The following is a 15,839-nucleotide window of genomic DNA, read 5'->3' as shown; positions in this document are numbered from 1 at the left end:
AAAAGATGGTTACATTATTTTTTTAAATTAAACATTAATACGCACACTGTATATAACAGGGTGGTCAATACCTGATAAGTGACAGGTCCAGCATAGTGGTAAATAGTGAAGACTGGCAAAGGGTTCCTGGGCTTGGCATAGTAGGGGCTGTTTCCATGATGGTAGTGGCACTTCTGGAGGAATGTGTGGTCAGTGGCCTGTCAGGGACATACCCCCACAACCATCCCAGAAGAACAATTATGCTTTACTTTAAAGTTAAAACAACAACAACACAGAGATGTAGAGAAAAAGGAAAAAGCACTAGAGATTGTGTACAAAAGATAGGAGCACCTTGAAACATGAAGCTAATGTGAATGCCTTTTTACCTGGATTCTTTTTAACAGTCACCAGGGCAACTGCTCTGGTTGCAAAAAACTATCCCACAATTCACTGGTTATTCCAGGCAATTCTGTGGAATCTCTGCAGAGGCCCCTTTACAGCAGTGTTGATTGTATTAGCGTGCACCTCTTGCTTGCACACACTGTGCAAGCTAGCACCGGACAAAACAGTTATGAAGATAGCACTGTATGTGCTATATGTCATGTATCTTGTAGCCTTGTAGCCTGTTGCACTTGTAACTTGTTGTTGTTGTCACATTTAATTTGAATGGATTAGAATATTAATTTATGTTCCATATTACAGTTTGCAATATTATTATATCATTTTTGCATAATTGAGTTTATTATATAATTAAATGCTTCATTATTATTTTTCTCAGAATTTTATGTGTTATATTTAAGTTGCTTACTATGCCACGCTGTGAGAAGTAATTTTATTTCATACCTGGCTTTATTTACAGTGGGATGTTTTTAAGAGTAACAAGCTCCTTCTTCCTCTTTCACCATGAATTGCAATGTGTCCACCAGACTTACATACCTCACTAGATGTGAGTGGGATGTGACTGGTTCTGTTTTGGTTAAGTCCTAAGTAGTCGTGATTTTGAACTGTTGTAGTCCTGTTTAATACCGGATCAGTTCTGGATTGGATTTAGGCCTGGAGACTAGTGGCTAGGCCACTGCAGAACCTTGATATCCTTCTTACAGGATAACCACTCCTTGGTTATCCTGGCTGTGTGCTTTGGGTCATTGTCAGTTGGAAGACCCAGCACGACCCATCTTCAATGCTCTGACCGACAGAAGGAGGTTGTGGCTCAAAATCTCACAATACATGGCCCCATTCATCCTCTCCTTAATACAGTGCAGTCACCCTGTCCCCTTCACTGAAAAGCACCCCCAAAGGATGATGTCATCCTTCTTTTTCCTCCAAACACAGCGAGTGAAGTTGAGACCAAAAAGTTCTATTTTGGTCTCATCTGACCACATGACTTTCTCCCAGAAGGGCCCTGGACATGTGATGACTTGAGAGGGGAACCTTCCATGCAAAGCATGACTTCAGCTGTGTCAAAACCACCCGGGGGATTAATAAAGTTTTATTTCATCTAATCTAATCTAATAACTTTAATGTCAGCCAAACCGATTTACTCACAAACAAATAAAATACTGAAAAAAGCCCAACAATAACATTTTTAGGTTATCTACGTGACTATATATTATGTTTAACTTGAGTAGCGAAAGACTGCAAAGAGCTGAAAATGATGTGCCGGGAGTTTCGTCGAGCCATTCTCGGCGGCTCCAGTGACCCTCAAGCTCCTGGCTAGCTATCGAGCTGGTGGGTAGCAGACGTCTCCGAAAATGTCGGAACACTTTTGCAAATGTGTGATATCTTGGTGAACCGAGCAGATATTTGAAGTTTACGTAGCTACATTCTCACCTGAAAATATGTTAAAACTTTATTTTGTGACCCAGAAAGAGTAATAAGAGTAATATTAAAAACTTAGTAGCAGCCGCCATTGTTGAAGACTGGAATTGGCTGGGCCGCGCTATGAATTCTGGGATATGGTGGACCACGAAGGACACACCCAACCCATCCTTCAAATTCGGGGAAAAGGAGGAGACATTTGTCGGCTGCATTCGGAGGAGCCTACGAATTTGGACAGCCTTCGTCACGTTGCTGTGACGTAATCGGCCTACAAATGCGGCCTCAGGACGATGCAGCCCATGAATTTGGACACTCCCATGACAGCGTAGTGTTCTACCGACACTGACCTTTGACACCGTGGTCCCAGTTCTCTTCATGTCATTGACCAGCTCCTCCAGTGCAGTTCTGGGCAGATTCCTCACCTTTCTAATCATCAGTGATACCCCAAAAGGTGAGATCTTCCATGGAGCCCCAGTCCGAGGGAGACTGACAGTCGTCTTTAGCCTCTTCCATTTTCTAACAATTGCACCAACAGTTGATATATTTTCACCAAGCTGCTTGGCAATTGCCACGTAGCCCTTTGCAGCCTTGTGGAGGTCCACAATTTTGTCTCTGATGTCTTTTGACAGCTCTTTGGTCTTGCCCATCGTAGTAGTTGGAGTCTGACTGACTGTTGGGTGGACAGGTGTCTTTAAAGAGCTCAGACAGTGGGGGGCGCTCGTGTGCAGCTATGGAGTAGACGTGTTTTCTGTGCTCTCCGTGCCTTCTCACTCATAAAGTTGCACTTTAAGTTTATTTCTAGCTGGGTAGTTTTAAAATCTGTTTCGCGGACTGTCGGAGCCGATCTTTTGTCATCATGCCGAAGAAAGATGAGAGCCAGAGGGATACGTCCAAGGCGAGCCAGTCGGCGGCAGGTAATGATGCCATATTAGCGGCTATCGCTAACCATGGAGCTGAGCTTTCCAAAATAACCTCGCTCGTGGACGGGTTGAAGAAGTCTGTTGAGGGCCGTCTCGATGCAATTGATGCAACGCTAACTTCTCTCCAGAAGAAATATCGTGGTCGTGTCCAAATTCATGGGCTACATTCTCCCGAGGACCCGGCCTTCGCGGTCTACGTGGGCCGGGTCCTCAGAAGATCGGGTAGGCCGGAAGTAAACGGCCGTGAAATTGGACGGTCTAGCCTTCTGATTAGCGTCACCGCTGTCTCGGTGGAGTTTAATAAACTCAGCCGTCTGCTCCTTGCTGTCTAAAATATAACAGGACACTGGAGTAAACTCTCGGCCATCTCACACTTCTGTTTAATCAGTTTTCTGTTTGACGTTTAGTCAGCTGTGTAAAAACCAAGGAGGAACCCACCCGGGGGATTAATAAAGTTTTATTTTATCTAATCTAATAACTTTAATCTCAGCCAAACCGATTTACTCACGAACAAACAAAACACTGAAAAAAAGCCCAACAATAACATTTTTAGGTTGTCTAAGTGACTTATATATTACGTTTGTCACGGCCGGGCGGGTTACACACAGTAATTCGGCGTGCCCGTGTGGCGTGTTGGCTAGACCCAAGCGCGGCGAAGGCTAGCGGTGGGTTTGGAGCAGGCACGCAGTTATTCTAGTAACGATCAGTGCACGAAGCGTGGCTTCGGAAGAGGTCGTTACCGACAGAGAGCGAGCGGAGCCGGGAAGAGAAAAAGGATTGAAGGGATAATCACTCACGGTTGCTGAATCAGGCGGAGACTGACGTCGGCAGAGTTTCGGAGCTCCTGACACGAAGAGAATGATGTCTGGCGTCTCTCTTTTAACCCCGGCCCCGTGATCAGCTGATCACAGCTGATCACCGGCTGACAACGTTTAACCCGAGCAGCGAAAGTCCGCGGTGATCTGAAAATGATGTGCCGGGAGTTGTGCCATTCTCGGCCGCATCAGTAACCCTCGAGCTCCCGGCTAGCTATCGAGCTGGTGGGTAGCAGACGTCTCCGAAAACGTCGAAGCACTTTAGCAAAGATGCGATATCTTGATAAACCGAGCAGATATTTGATGTTTACACAGCTACTTTCTCGCCTGAAAATATGTTAAAAGTTTATTTTGTGACCCAGAAAGATTAATAAGAGTAATTTTAAAACTTAGTAGCGGCCGCCATTAGCCGGAAACTGGAGCTTGGCTGGGCCGCGCTATGAATTCTGGGATATGGTGGGCCACGAAGGACACACCCGACCCATCCTTCAAATTCGGAAAAAGGAGCACGCATTTGTCGGCTGCATTCGGAGGGGTCTACGAATTTGGACAGCCTTCGGCGCGTCGCTGTGACGTAATCGGTCTACAAATGCGGCCTCAGGAGAATGCAGCCCATGAATTTGGACACGACACATGAGTCTGAGCGCCGGTTTGAAGACCTTGATGAAGCTATGTCCGCTAACGATAGCCGATTAGCAGCGCTGGAAGCATCGTGCAAAGAGCTACAGGTGGTTAACACTCTCCTCAAAGCTAAGATCAACGATCTGGAGGGGCGCTCTTGCCGACTCAACGTGAGGATTGCTGGAGTTAAGGAAGGGGATGAGAAAGGCAGCCCTACCGACTTCGTTGCTAACCTACTTCCAGAGCTTTTGGGTCGTGAGAACTTCAGCAGGCCGATAAAAATAGACCGAGCCCACCGTAGCCTGAGACCGAAGCCACAGCCCAATGAACGGCCACGTGTCATCATCGCTAAAGTCCACAACAACCGTGATGTGTTTGACATACTACGACTCAGCAGGCAAAGGTCTCCTTTGCTGTACCGCGGAGACAGAGTTTCCATTTTTCCTGATTACACTGCGGAGGTCTCGGCGCAGCGGCAGGCCTTTGGTGGTGTGAGGAAGCGGCTGATCGACGCCGGTGCTAAGTGCTCTCTTCGCTTTCTCGCAAAGCTCCATGTCGAATATAACAACACATCGAAGACTTTTATGTCGCTGGAGGAAGCTGCACGGTTTGCTGACTCCATTGGCTCTGCAAATGAATAATAATTCACAAGTGACTTACTAATTTCACGACATGTTTACATATTTGCGCATTTTCTGCAGTAATGTTCTCTACCCAGCTATGTTGAATGTTTTGATCCAACATCTTTGTCCTCAGCTGATCAGTGCGCAATATCAAGGTTTTTTTGGTTTGCATACTGTGATTTACATACTGTAGAGTACATGTCTTTCCCGCACTGAAACGGTGTACAGTGCCTATTTTGCCTATTGGGTTTTGCTTCTACAGTATTTGTGTTACGTTGTGATATTGGGAATATGCACATGTTTCTGTATGCTCTGTCTCATTTCTGCATATTTGCAGTTTTGTTGCAACGGTTAAAGTTTTATGTCCATCTAGATATTTGAGTTGGATCTTTCGTACTTGGTGCACAATTTTGTTTTTCAGGTTTGTTAAATAGATTATATGTGGGGCGCACGGGGCTCCATGGTATTTTTTTTTGAGTATTAGCGTTCAGTCAGGCTGGCCCTGGTTCCCGGCTGCCTCCCTGTTGGATATTGGGGGTGTTCCGCTATCTTTTTTTCTGCGGTTTGTGGGGTGGGTGGGGGTGGGAGGGGGGGGTCTACATGTTTCTAAATATGTGTCGTTTTTGTTTTTTGATGTAAGTGCCAGCTCTTTATTTGTCAAACCTCAAAGCCTTCATTTTGTCCTTTCACATCGTCGTACACCATCCACTCACTTAAGCTGGGGATGAGCCACATCACTTTTACGACCTGGAATTGTCGGGGTATGGGCAAAGCTCTTAAACGTGGTAAAGTATTTTCGCATTTAAAATCTCTGTCTTCTGATATAATTTTTTTACAGGAGACCCATATCCAACCTTCAGAGCAGAGGCGATTAAGATCGGTATGGGTGTCACAGGTGTACCAGTCCGCCTTTTCTTCCAGGGCGAGAGGGGTTGCCATTCTTGTTCGCAGAACTATTTCTTTTATATTCAAAACTCAGATATGTGATCCAGGTGGGAGGTTCATACTTGTTACAGGTACAGTCAACTCCACCCCTGTAGTCCTCTTGAACATCTATGCCCCTAATTTTGACAACCCTGACTTCTTTAGTAAAATATTCAATCTTGTCTCACAATACAATGACCATAATATCATTATCGGTGGTGATTTTAATTGTTATTTCGATCCATTGTTGGATAGGTCCTCTGCGTCCCTGGCCCCAACCTTGAGAGCTGTTTCTGTACTCAATACTCTTACTAAATCTTTGGACTTGGTTGACATTTGGAGGCACCAGCATCCGTTAGAAAAGCAATACTCTTTCTTCTCCCCTGTCCATGGCAGTTTCAGTAGAATTGACTATTTTCTTATTGATTCCAGGCTTATTTCGAAAGTGGTTAGTTCCACTTATCACAGTATTTTAGTTTCGGACCACGCACCTCTCTCAACGGTAATTGACTTCAACCTATATACCCCCTAATACAATTGGAAATTTAACCCCTCTTTATATCTAAATAACTCTTTTACGGTTTACCTATCTACTAAAATCGCAGAATTTTTACAATTTAATGATAATGGTGCAGTTTCAGACTCGGTTTTGTGGGAGTCCTTTAAAGTCGTTATTAGAGGTCATATTATTGCTTATCAAGCTTCTCAGAAGAGGGACAAACTCAGGCTGCGTACTAATATTGAGGCAGAGCTGGCTGTGTTGGAGGAGAAGTATCGCGATACCGGGGCTGCTGACACACTTAATACCATTCTCAAATTGAAATATGACTACAACCACATGTTGGGGGAGCAGGTCATGAATTGTATTTGTCGATTAAAACAGAAGCATTTTGAGCTTGGTGAAAAGGCTGACAAGGTGCTTTCCAGACAGCTGAAGGGCATTCAAGCTGAAAGGGCAATACACAGAATTCTCTCTGCAACTGGCCAGTTGCTGTCTGATCACAAGCAGATAAATGACAGATTTCGCAGTTTTTATTGTCAGTTATACACATCTAGTACCATGGCCACAGTTGCTGAAATCACTAATTTTCTTAATGCTTTAGACATCCCGACTCTTCCTGAGGCTGCACAGGGCTTACTCGATGCAGACTTTACGCTGGAGGAAATTAGAAATGCAATCTGCTCCTTTCCTAATGGAAAAGCTTGTGGTCCGGACGGTTTCGGGATAGAGCTTTATAAGACACATATTGACGTTATCGCTCCCCTGCTACTTCGGATGGTAAATTGCGCAGTGTTAAACGGCTCATTCCCTCATTCTTTCTACGATGCCCATATATGTCTCCTCCTGAAAAAAGACAGAGACGAAACTAATGTTTCTTCCTATCGTCCCCTAAGTCTTCTCAACTCGGACCAAAAGATAATTGCTAAAGTCCTAACCAACCGGTTAAATAAGCATATAGGCTCTATAATTCATCCGGACCAATCTGGTTTTATCCCCAATAGATTCTCTTTTTCTAATACTAGATGTCTCTTAAATGCGATGTACTCAACGACACTGCCCAATTCTGCGGTGATTTCACTCGATGCCCAGCAGGCTTTTGACCAGGTGGAATGGATTTATTTGTTTGCTACTCTTGAAAAATTTGGTTTTGGGTCGAATTTTTTGAATATGATTAAGTTGCTTTACGCTTGCCCTCGTTCCTCGGTCCTTACCAACCATGAGAGGTCGCTCCCGTTCCTCTTACACCGTGGGACAAGGCAGGGTTGTTGCCTCTCTCCAATGCTTTTTGCTTTAGCTCTTGAGCCGTTGGCCATTGCCATCAGAGCCAATTCCCATATCTCTGGTATAAATTGTGGCACGTCAGAGTACACCATCGGTCTGTATGCAGATGATATCGTATTGGCTCTTTCAGATTTAAAGATCTCCCTTCCTCCACTTCTTAAGCTGATTGACAGCTTTGGCCACCTATCAGGGTTCACCATAAATTGGAAGAAGTCTGTTCTTATGCCGCTGTCGTCTGGTCTGGGCCCTGATTTCCTGTCTAGTTTGCCCTTTAAGGTCTCCCAGGATTATTTTTCATACCTGGGTATTAACATCCCTAGGAACTCAAAACTCCTCTTCAGGCTTAATTATTCGGTTCTAACTGATGAGCTCAAGTGTATGATAGATAGGTGGAAACTTCTCCCACTTTCAATGATTGGCCGTATCAATATAATCAAAATGGTTGTGCTCCCTAAATTCATGTACCTATTCCAGAACGTTCCTATTTTTCTCAGGTCTTCCTTTTTCAAAGTGTTGGATGCCATTATCATGCCTTTTGTTTGGGCCTACAAGCCCCCCCGCATCTCGAAGTCTCACTTGCAAAAGCCCTCGGACGAGGGTGGTCTGGGCCTTCCAGTTTTCAGACATTATTACTGGGCCTGTAATGCCAGAGCCTGGGTCTTCTGGAATCTGTCTGTTGGTGATACTGTGGGATGCAGGTCCAGCCCTAAATGGCTCGAATTGGAGCTTAGCACTGCTATCGACCACACTGGAGCATCCTTGCCAGCTATCTTATTTTCAAAATCGGTTATTAAAAGTGCATGTGATGACTTTATTCTTTGCAACTCCATAAAAATATTGAATCAAATTAAGAGAATCTTGAACCTCCCGGTAGTGTCAACTTTTGCCCCGATCTGCCACAATCCTAGCTTTACGCCTAGTACAATGGATGCTGCTTTCAAACAATGGCCTGTCAAAGGGTTAATTGCTATAAAGGATCTTTATATTGACAATCATTTTGCCTCTTTTGCTCAGCTTCAGACAAAGTACAACCTCCCTACAAGTCATTTTTTTTGGTACTTACAAATTAGGAATTATGTCACGCAAGCATTCTCAAATTTAGATACCATCCCCATACAGCATGTCTTTTACAATATGATGAACGAACCTCCCACCTCAAAACACTTAATTTCTCGGCTTGTCAACCTTTTTTCTTCGGCAGCCCCCTCTTGCCATATTAAAGAGGCTTGGACAAGGGACACTGGTTTGGTTATCTCTGACGATCTATGGGCTGAAGTGTTAAGTCGGATAAAACTATGCTCTGTTAACGCCCGGCTTCAGTTAATTCAATTTAAGGTTGTCCATAGACTGCACTATTCCAAAACCAAATTGAACAAGATTTTTCCTAACGTTTCCCCCAAATGTGATAAATGTAAACTTGTGGACGGTACTCTTGGCCATCTTTTTTGGTCCTGTTCTACGCTTACAGCCTTTTGGACTAGTATTTTTAGTTTCTTTAGCACTGTTTATGATAGGCAACTGTATCCTGACTGTCTTATGGTGATCCTGGGCTGCTCCGACGACTCCTTGGCACTTCCCTTTGCTGTTCAACAGGCCCTCATGTTTGGTATGGTGATTGCCAAACGTCTGATTCTGGGGGAGTGGAAATCTGCCTCCCCTCCCTGCTTCAAGAGGTGGCTCGAGGAGATGGTCTCCTGTCTATACCTGGAAGAAATTCGGTTCTCTACGTCTGATTCCATGGAGAAGTTCAGGAAGATATGGGGGCCCTTTATAGACCACATTAAGAAGGACAGTCCACGCCCTGGGTCCTGACCACGTTGTTTTAACTGCTTGCATTCTGAGCTGTTGCCCATAACTGTTTTTGCATGATTGTTATCAGCTCCTCCTAGCGATCTTTGGATTTGATCTTGTGGATTGGACTCACTAGATTGTGAGTTGTTTGACATGTATACCAGTTGCTTTGTTTGCTTCTCTGCTGTTTTTAATAAGTGCTGGCCATGTACCCTGTTGTGTGGTTTGTTGCTCTGTTTTGTTTTTTTGTTTGTTTGTTTTTTGGTTGTTATTGTCTTTATTGTCTGTGTTCTTCTGTCCCGCTGTTTGTGAATGTGTAAAAAAATTTTGAAACTTGCATAAATAAATACATTAAAAAAAAAAGAAAAAAAAAAAAGATGCAAAACCTGTATGCATGTCGTGGTCCTAATATCGGTTGGCTTTGTTGATCCCGTTTGTGTTTTGAGTGTAACAGCCCTCTCCCTTGGCCAGTTCCCGCTGTGTTTTTCCCCATGTGTCCCTGTGAGTTGTCTTGCAAGTTCCTGGTAGGCGGGGTTAATCAGTGCAACTGAAAGCACCTGACCAGTCTCCTTGAAGCATTTAAGAGCTGACTGTTTCAGCTCTTCTCCATTCAGGGAGACAATTCATTGTGTTATTTGTTCGGTTAGCTTTGGCCTGATTGTTTTAGATTTTATTCTATACAACATCAGGCATTCTTAGCATTCAATAACCCATCCAGATACTGATACACCAAGAACACTGATTAGCAAACCTCATGGAGTACTACAGTTTTCTACTTTATTTGGTTAATAATTTTGTACGTTTTGGTCCAAGTGGTGTCTTTTTAATTATTTGTCATGACCCTCAGGCTGGACTCTGACACTAAGTTCTTCATTTCCTCATGCCAACTGTATTGCCCTGTCTCAGTTTTCAGGGTTTTTTTTGGTTACTTCCTGTTATTAATGTTAAAGTCCTTATTCCCCATGGAAGTGCATCAGTGCCTATGGAATTGGCAACTTGCACATCTGAAAGGGCGCTATGAAAGCTGCAAAGTATATGCAGGTCCAGACGATGTCTTTTTCAGGGAAGGCTTTGCATATAAGAACAGTAGAAGAGTCTGGCTGCTAAAATTACTTGCCTGCAATCATAAAATGAAAATAGTGCATTTTCTCAGTTTAAATAGTTAATGTGTTGTCTATGTTCTGTTGTAAATAAAATATGGATTTGTGAGATAAAAAAAAAAAAAAAAAAAAAGAGCTCAGACAGTGGCTACTAATTTAGATTAAGAAGTGGAGTAGGAGTGGACTTTTGAAAGACATATTAACAGGTCTTTGAGAGCCAGAATTCTTGCTGATTGCCAGGTTGTAAAGTACTTATGTGCAGCAGTGCAATATAAATAAATTCTTTAAAAATCAAACAAATAATTCTTGAATTTTTTTTAAATGCTGTCTCTCACAATGGGAATGCACCTACAATGTGAATTTCACACCCCTCCATGATTTCTAAGTGGGAGAAATTGCAAAATCGCAGGGTGTTCAAATACTTATGTTCCTCACTGTAAACCTCTAATTCAGACACAGACCATTTGTAAAAACAGTACAAGTGTGGACCGTGGAAGCCACCACAGCCCTACAGGACTGTTTTGACCACACGGTTTTGGGTATATGTGCAGAAGGATCAGACTTGGAGGGCCACACATCTGCCATACTCTCATACAACTTTTGTACTGAGAGTGTAACAACAACAAAGACTGTTAAAGTGTTCCCAAAACAGAAGCCATGTCTCAACAGCGAGGTGTGATCTCTATTAAGAGCATGTGACAATGCCTTCAAATCAGGAGATCAACAAGCCTACAAAGAGGCACGCCAATCTCTGCTAAAGGGCTGAAAAAAGCCAAGCACAAATGCAAACAGCATATCGAGGAACATTTCTGTCATGGAACGGACATATTATAGTTGTTTAGAAGTGTTACTACCACCTAGTGGTAACTAAGCAGGATGTCTTTTTTTGTAGAGGAAGTGGACTACAGGAAGTAGTGTGCTCTTCTGCTGCTGCAGTGAAAAAAATTGTAATCTGATGGCAATCTCTGCAATCCTGGTGTTAAAGTCCACAATATCGGCTTCATCCGTAAGTTCCTATACATATAATGTGTATTAGTAACTATTTTAGGTTAAATCATATGGAGGCAGGTATTTTTTCAGCAGATGCTTCATTTGTGGTCATGTATCTTTCACTAGAGCAATGTTATTCTCCAGTGTAATGGAACATGTCTTCATTGTGTATTTTGTATTCCTTTTTTTTGTACAGTTTTATAAAAAAGAGAGAGAGAGAGAGTTTATTTTCATTATTAAATCCTGCCAAACACAACAAGCGGCCTGTTTCTTGGAGGATGAAGTGCTGGGAATAAAGAATGTTAAGCTAGCTGTATAGCTGAAATTACTTTGCCTGCAACAAAATTTAGTGAGGACAGCATAATTTCAACAAAACAACTCCAGAAACTAGTGGCAGGGGATCAAGACACTTACTGGCTACACAGATAATCGCACACAAACAAACTCTCCGGATATCACCTTACCCGACACCCTAAACCAGTTCTTTGCTCGCTTTGAGCAAACTAAACAGTGATACCAGTAGCAGGAGGGACAATATCCCCATCCAGCTGGAGCAGCATCAGGTCAGAACCACACTGTGCAGAGTCAATGCGAGGAAAGCAGCTTGTCCAGACAGTGTAGCAGGAAGAGTGCTTAAAGCATGTGCAGACCAACTAGCAGAGGTTTTCACCACCATCTTCAACCTCTCACTGCTACAGTCTGTAGTACCATCCTGCTTTAAGTCAGCCACCATCGTTCCAGTGCCCAAGAAGAACACGGTGAGCTGCTTGAATGACTATCATCCAATTGCTTTAACACCAATAATCGCCAAAATTTTTTGAGAAACTTATCATGTCACACATTAAGGCTGTCATTCCTGCAGACCTCAATTCATACCAGTTTGCATACAGGGCAAACAGGTCAACAGAGGTTGACATAACAGTTCTTCACACAACCCTCACACATCTGGACAGTAGTAACAGTTATATGAGGATGCTGTTTGTGGACTTCAGATCCTCCTTCAACACAGTTCAACCCTGCAAACTGGACACTGGACTTCCTGAGTGACAGACCCCGGGACGTCAGGATGGGAGAGCACACCTCCTCCACCCTCAATCTGAACGTAGGCATCCCACAGGGGTGTGTCTTCAGTCCCCTCTTATACTCATTTTTTACCCATGACTGTTCTCCAATTCACACCAGTAGCACCATTATAACATTTGCTGATGACACTACTATCATAGGATAGTCGAGAACAACAGTGATTCAGTCTGCAGAGAGGCGGTTCAGCACCTGGGCAACAACAATAACCTGTATCTGAACACAGCCAAGACCAAGGAGATGATAATTGACTTGAGGAGAACCAAGCGATTGGAGCACTCTACCCTCTACATTGATGAGGAAGAGGTAGAAAGGGTAGAAAGCTTCAAGTTCCTCGTGGTCTCGGCCAACCTTACCTGGTCCACCTCAAAAACAGCTAATTAACTTCCACCACTCCACCATCAATAGCCTTCTGACCTACTGCTGTACACTCTGGTTTAACTGCTCTACCATGGAGGACAAGAAAAAACTGCAGCGGTAGCTGAGGGCGGCAGAGTGGGCAATAGGCACTGCACTAACCTTCCTCAGAGACTTTTATACTGGCAGACTTCAGCGGAAAGCCGGTATCATCATCAAGGACCCCTTACACCCTGGACACTCACTTTTTTCCCTCCTTCCCTCTGGTAAATTGCTACAGGTCGATCAGGTCAACAAACAGACGCAATAAACGTTTTTACCCACAGGCTGTCAAACATGCCTAACCTCCACCCTGATTGAAGGTTAACTGAGCTGTTAACCTTTTTGGATATTTTCACTGTATTTATAAATAACATTCCCACCTATTTATAAACCGTACTTATTATAGTATAATGCAACCTCTAGTCTTTACCTCTTACTCAGTGTGCACTACCACTGATTACATTGCACCTTATATTAAACTGATCACTTGCTCCTTGGACCTGATTCTTTATATTACACCTTACAGCTTATATAACTTGTATACAACTTGTCTATATCTGTGTGTGTGTGTGTGTGTGTGTGTGTGTGTGTGTGTGTGTGTGTGTGTGTGTGTGTGTGTGTGTGTGTGTGTGTGTGTGTACCTGCGGGAGGCAGGTCTGGTCATCCAGTATCCGGAGGATGCCATGTGGCTTGGAGGAGATTAGCTCCAGACAGGAGTGGAAGTGCTTAAGTGGTACATGATGCCAATGGATGTGTTCTGCACTGTACTCCTCCTGCAGGACACAGACACAGTGATACAAACTGACGTCAATTAAATGGCATGAAAACATTTATAAAAGATGCTCACCATGCTCACACATAAAAAGTTACAAATCCTGATTTTATTTTTAAAAAACATCAGGAACTAATTTCTGCTACATGGATGGCTGCCAATCCCTTGCTCCACTCTCACTGGTGAATAAGACCCCGAGATAAACCCATGCACTTGAGGCAACAACCTCTTCCAAGAGTTGAAGTTCGCATTCAACCCTTTTCTAGCTAAGAACCATGTTCTTGAACTTGAAGGTGCTCATTCCCCCTCCTCTACACTTTGGCTGCAAACCTTGTCAGAGAAAGCTGGGGGTCACCACCTGAAGAAGCCAACAGTACCACATTATCTTCTGAAATTCTTTGGACCAACAACATGAAGAGCCTCCACCACTTGGCTATGCCTAAATATTTTGTCAATAAAAATTATGAATGTAATCAGTGACAAAGGGCAGTCCTGGCAGAGCCCAACACTCACCAAAAAAAATCCTATTTAATGCCAGCATTACAGACTATTCTCTTTCTGCAGATGTACAGAGTCCAAATAGCCTGTAATAATGGGCCAGACATCCCATACTCTTCCAGCAAACCCTATTGGACACTCCTCACCCCGGCAAATTGGTCCCAGGTGAGAGGCTAGACAAAGAGCAAATCGTACAACCCATCTATGATGTTGTAGGTAAAGCTCTTAAATTTTAAAGGCAAATCTTTTTTTTCTCCCAAAAGGTCAACTGAATTTAAATGTTACATTAAGTTGAAGCATTCAGCAAGTCTTGTGAAATATCTACCAGGGATTGGGGATTTTCTTTTTCCTTTTTTCTTTTGTAGTAATTCAATAATTTAATCAAGTTATAGCATATTATTATGATATTTCTAAATAATTTATTCAGAATACGTAGAACCCGCTTGTAATGGGTGACTCTGATGGTTGATAATTCATGGGCAGTATACAATACACTCACCTGTTCCTGAGTGATTACTGCCTTGTTGACAAAATGCTGCAGATGCTCATTGGCAAAGTTGATACACAGCTGCTCAAAGCTGTTCACTCCCAGGTTCTGCATAAGATCACAGGACCATTGTGAATTTATCTGCACAAGAATATGCTTAATTACTTGCACGTTTCCAGACCAAAGTCCAAACTGGACACTTACCTCAAATCCATAAATGTCAACTATGCCCACGGTGCTGTCCATTTCTGTGGGACTCAGCCATTCATTAATCTGCTCCACCAACCAGTCAAAAAGAACAGAATACAAGGCTTTAGCAATGGCATCTCTAGAGAGGAGAAAAGAAAGGAAAACAGAGATAAAAGTCACTTTACTGCTCTCAGATAGACTGACAAAAAAATTCAAGGCTATAGAATTGAAAGAAGTGGGTTTCAACCATGGATGGTATATTAGAAGAAAAACTACTTTTGAGTGAAATTATAGGAAAGATATTGTAATTTTTGAAGCTAGACCCACATCTTGATAGAGTTTAAATATATCTCTGTTCTCAGTTGCAAACATTTTGTCCAGATCTGTGCCCACATTGAAAGACCAAATTATCCTATAAACAGAAACTTAAATTAGTGATGTATAAACACCCTTGCATAAATACTAAATAGACTCAATGCGTCACTTTGCTTTACCTTGGTGATTGAAACTAAGATGGAATGCTTACGAAAATAAATAAATAAAATTAAAAAATATAAAAAGTGATTTCCCCCCCTGTTATAACATCAATTAACTCTTTGGAAAGCTGAGTTCAATTTCTCCAGCTACACCCAGGCCAGACTCCTGGAGTAGTCCAAAAGATCCTTAAAAGCCTAGACATCATGCCACGATCCAAGGAAATTCAGGAACAAACGAGAAACAAAGTAATTGAGATCTCTCCATTTAGAAAACGTTATAAAGCCATTTCTAAAGCTGTGGGACTCCAGTGAATCAGTGAGAGACACTATCCATAAATGGCAAAAACATTGAACAGTGGGTGAGTCTTCCCAGGAGTGGCTGGCCAACCAAAATTATCCCAAAACCGCAGTGACCACTCATCCAAGAGGTCACAAAAGACCCCAGAACAAACTCCAAAGAGCTGCAGGCCTCAGTTGCCTCACTTAAAGTCAGTGTTCATGACTCCACCATAAGAAAGAGACTGGGTAAAAAAATGGCCTAAGACATTTGGGAAAATACTCTGTGGACTGATGA

At 42.9% G+C, this 15,839-nt stretch overlaps 1 protein-coding gene across 1 annotated transcript in view; it reads right to left on the bottom strand.

The window, feature by feature from the left end:
• Positions 1 to 14,845, bottom strand: part of myo15b (myosin XVB) — a 99,739-nt gene extending 84,894 nt beyond the window's left edge. The window contains exons 1-4 of the mRNA XM_026177587.1: positions 14,805 to 14,845; positions 14,613 to 14,708; positions 13,485 to 13,616; positions 72 to 197 (exon numbers count right to left, since the gene is read on the bottom strand). The gene's annotated coding sequence lies outside the window, so the exon portion shown is untranslated. The remainder of the gene's footprint in view (positions 1 to 71; positions 198 to 13,484; positions 13,617 to 14,612; positions 14,709 to 14,804) is intronic.
• Positions 14,846 to 15,839: the final 994 nt, after the last annotated feature.

Source organism: Astatotilapia calliptera, chromosome 8, assembly GCF_900246225.1.
Source record: "Astatotilapia calliptera chromosome 8, fAstCal1.2, whole genome shotgun sequence".
NCBI lineage: Eukaryota > Metazoa > Chordata > Actinopteri > Cichliformes > Cichlidae > Astatotilapia > Astatotilapia calliptera.
This window is presented reverse-complemented; position numbering and strand designations above follow the sequence as displayed.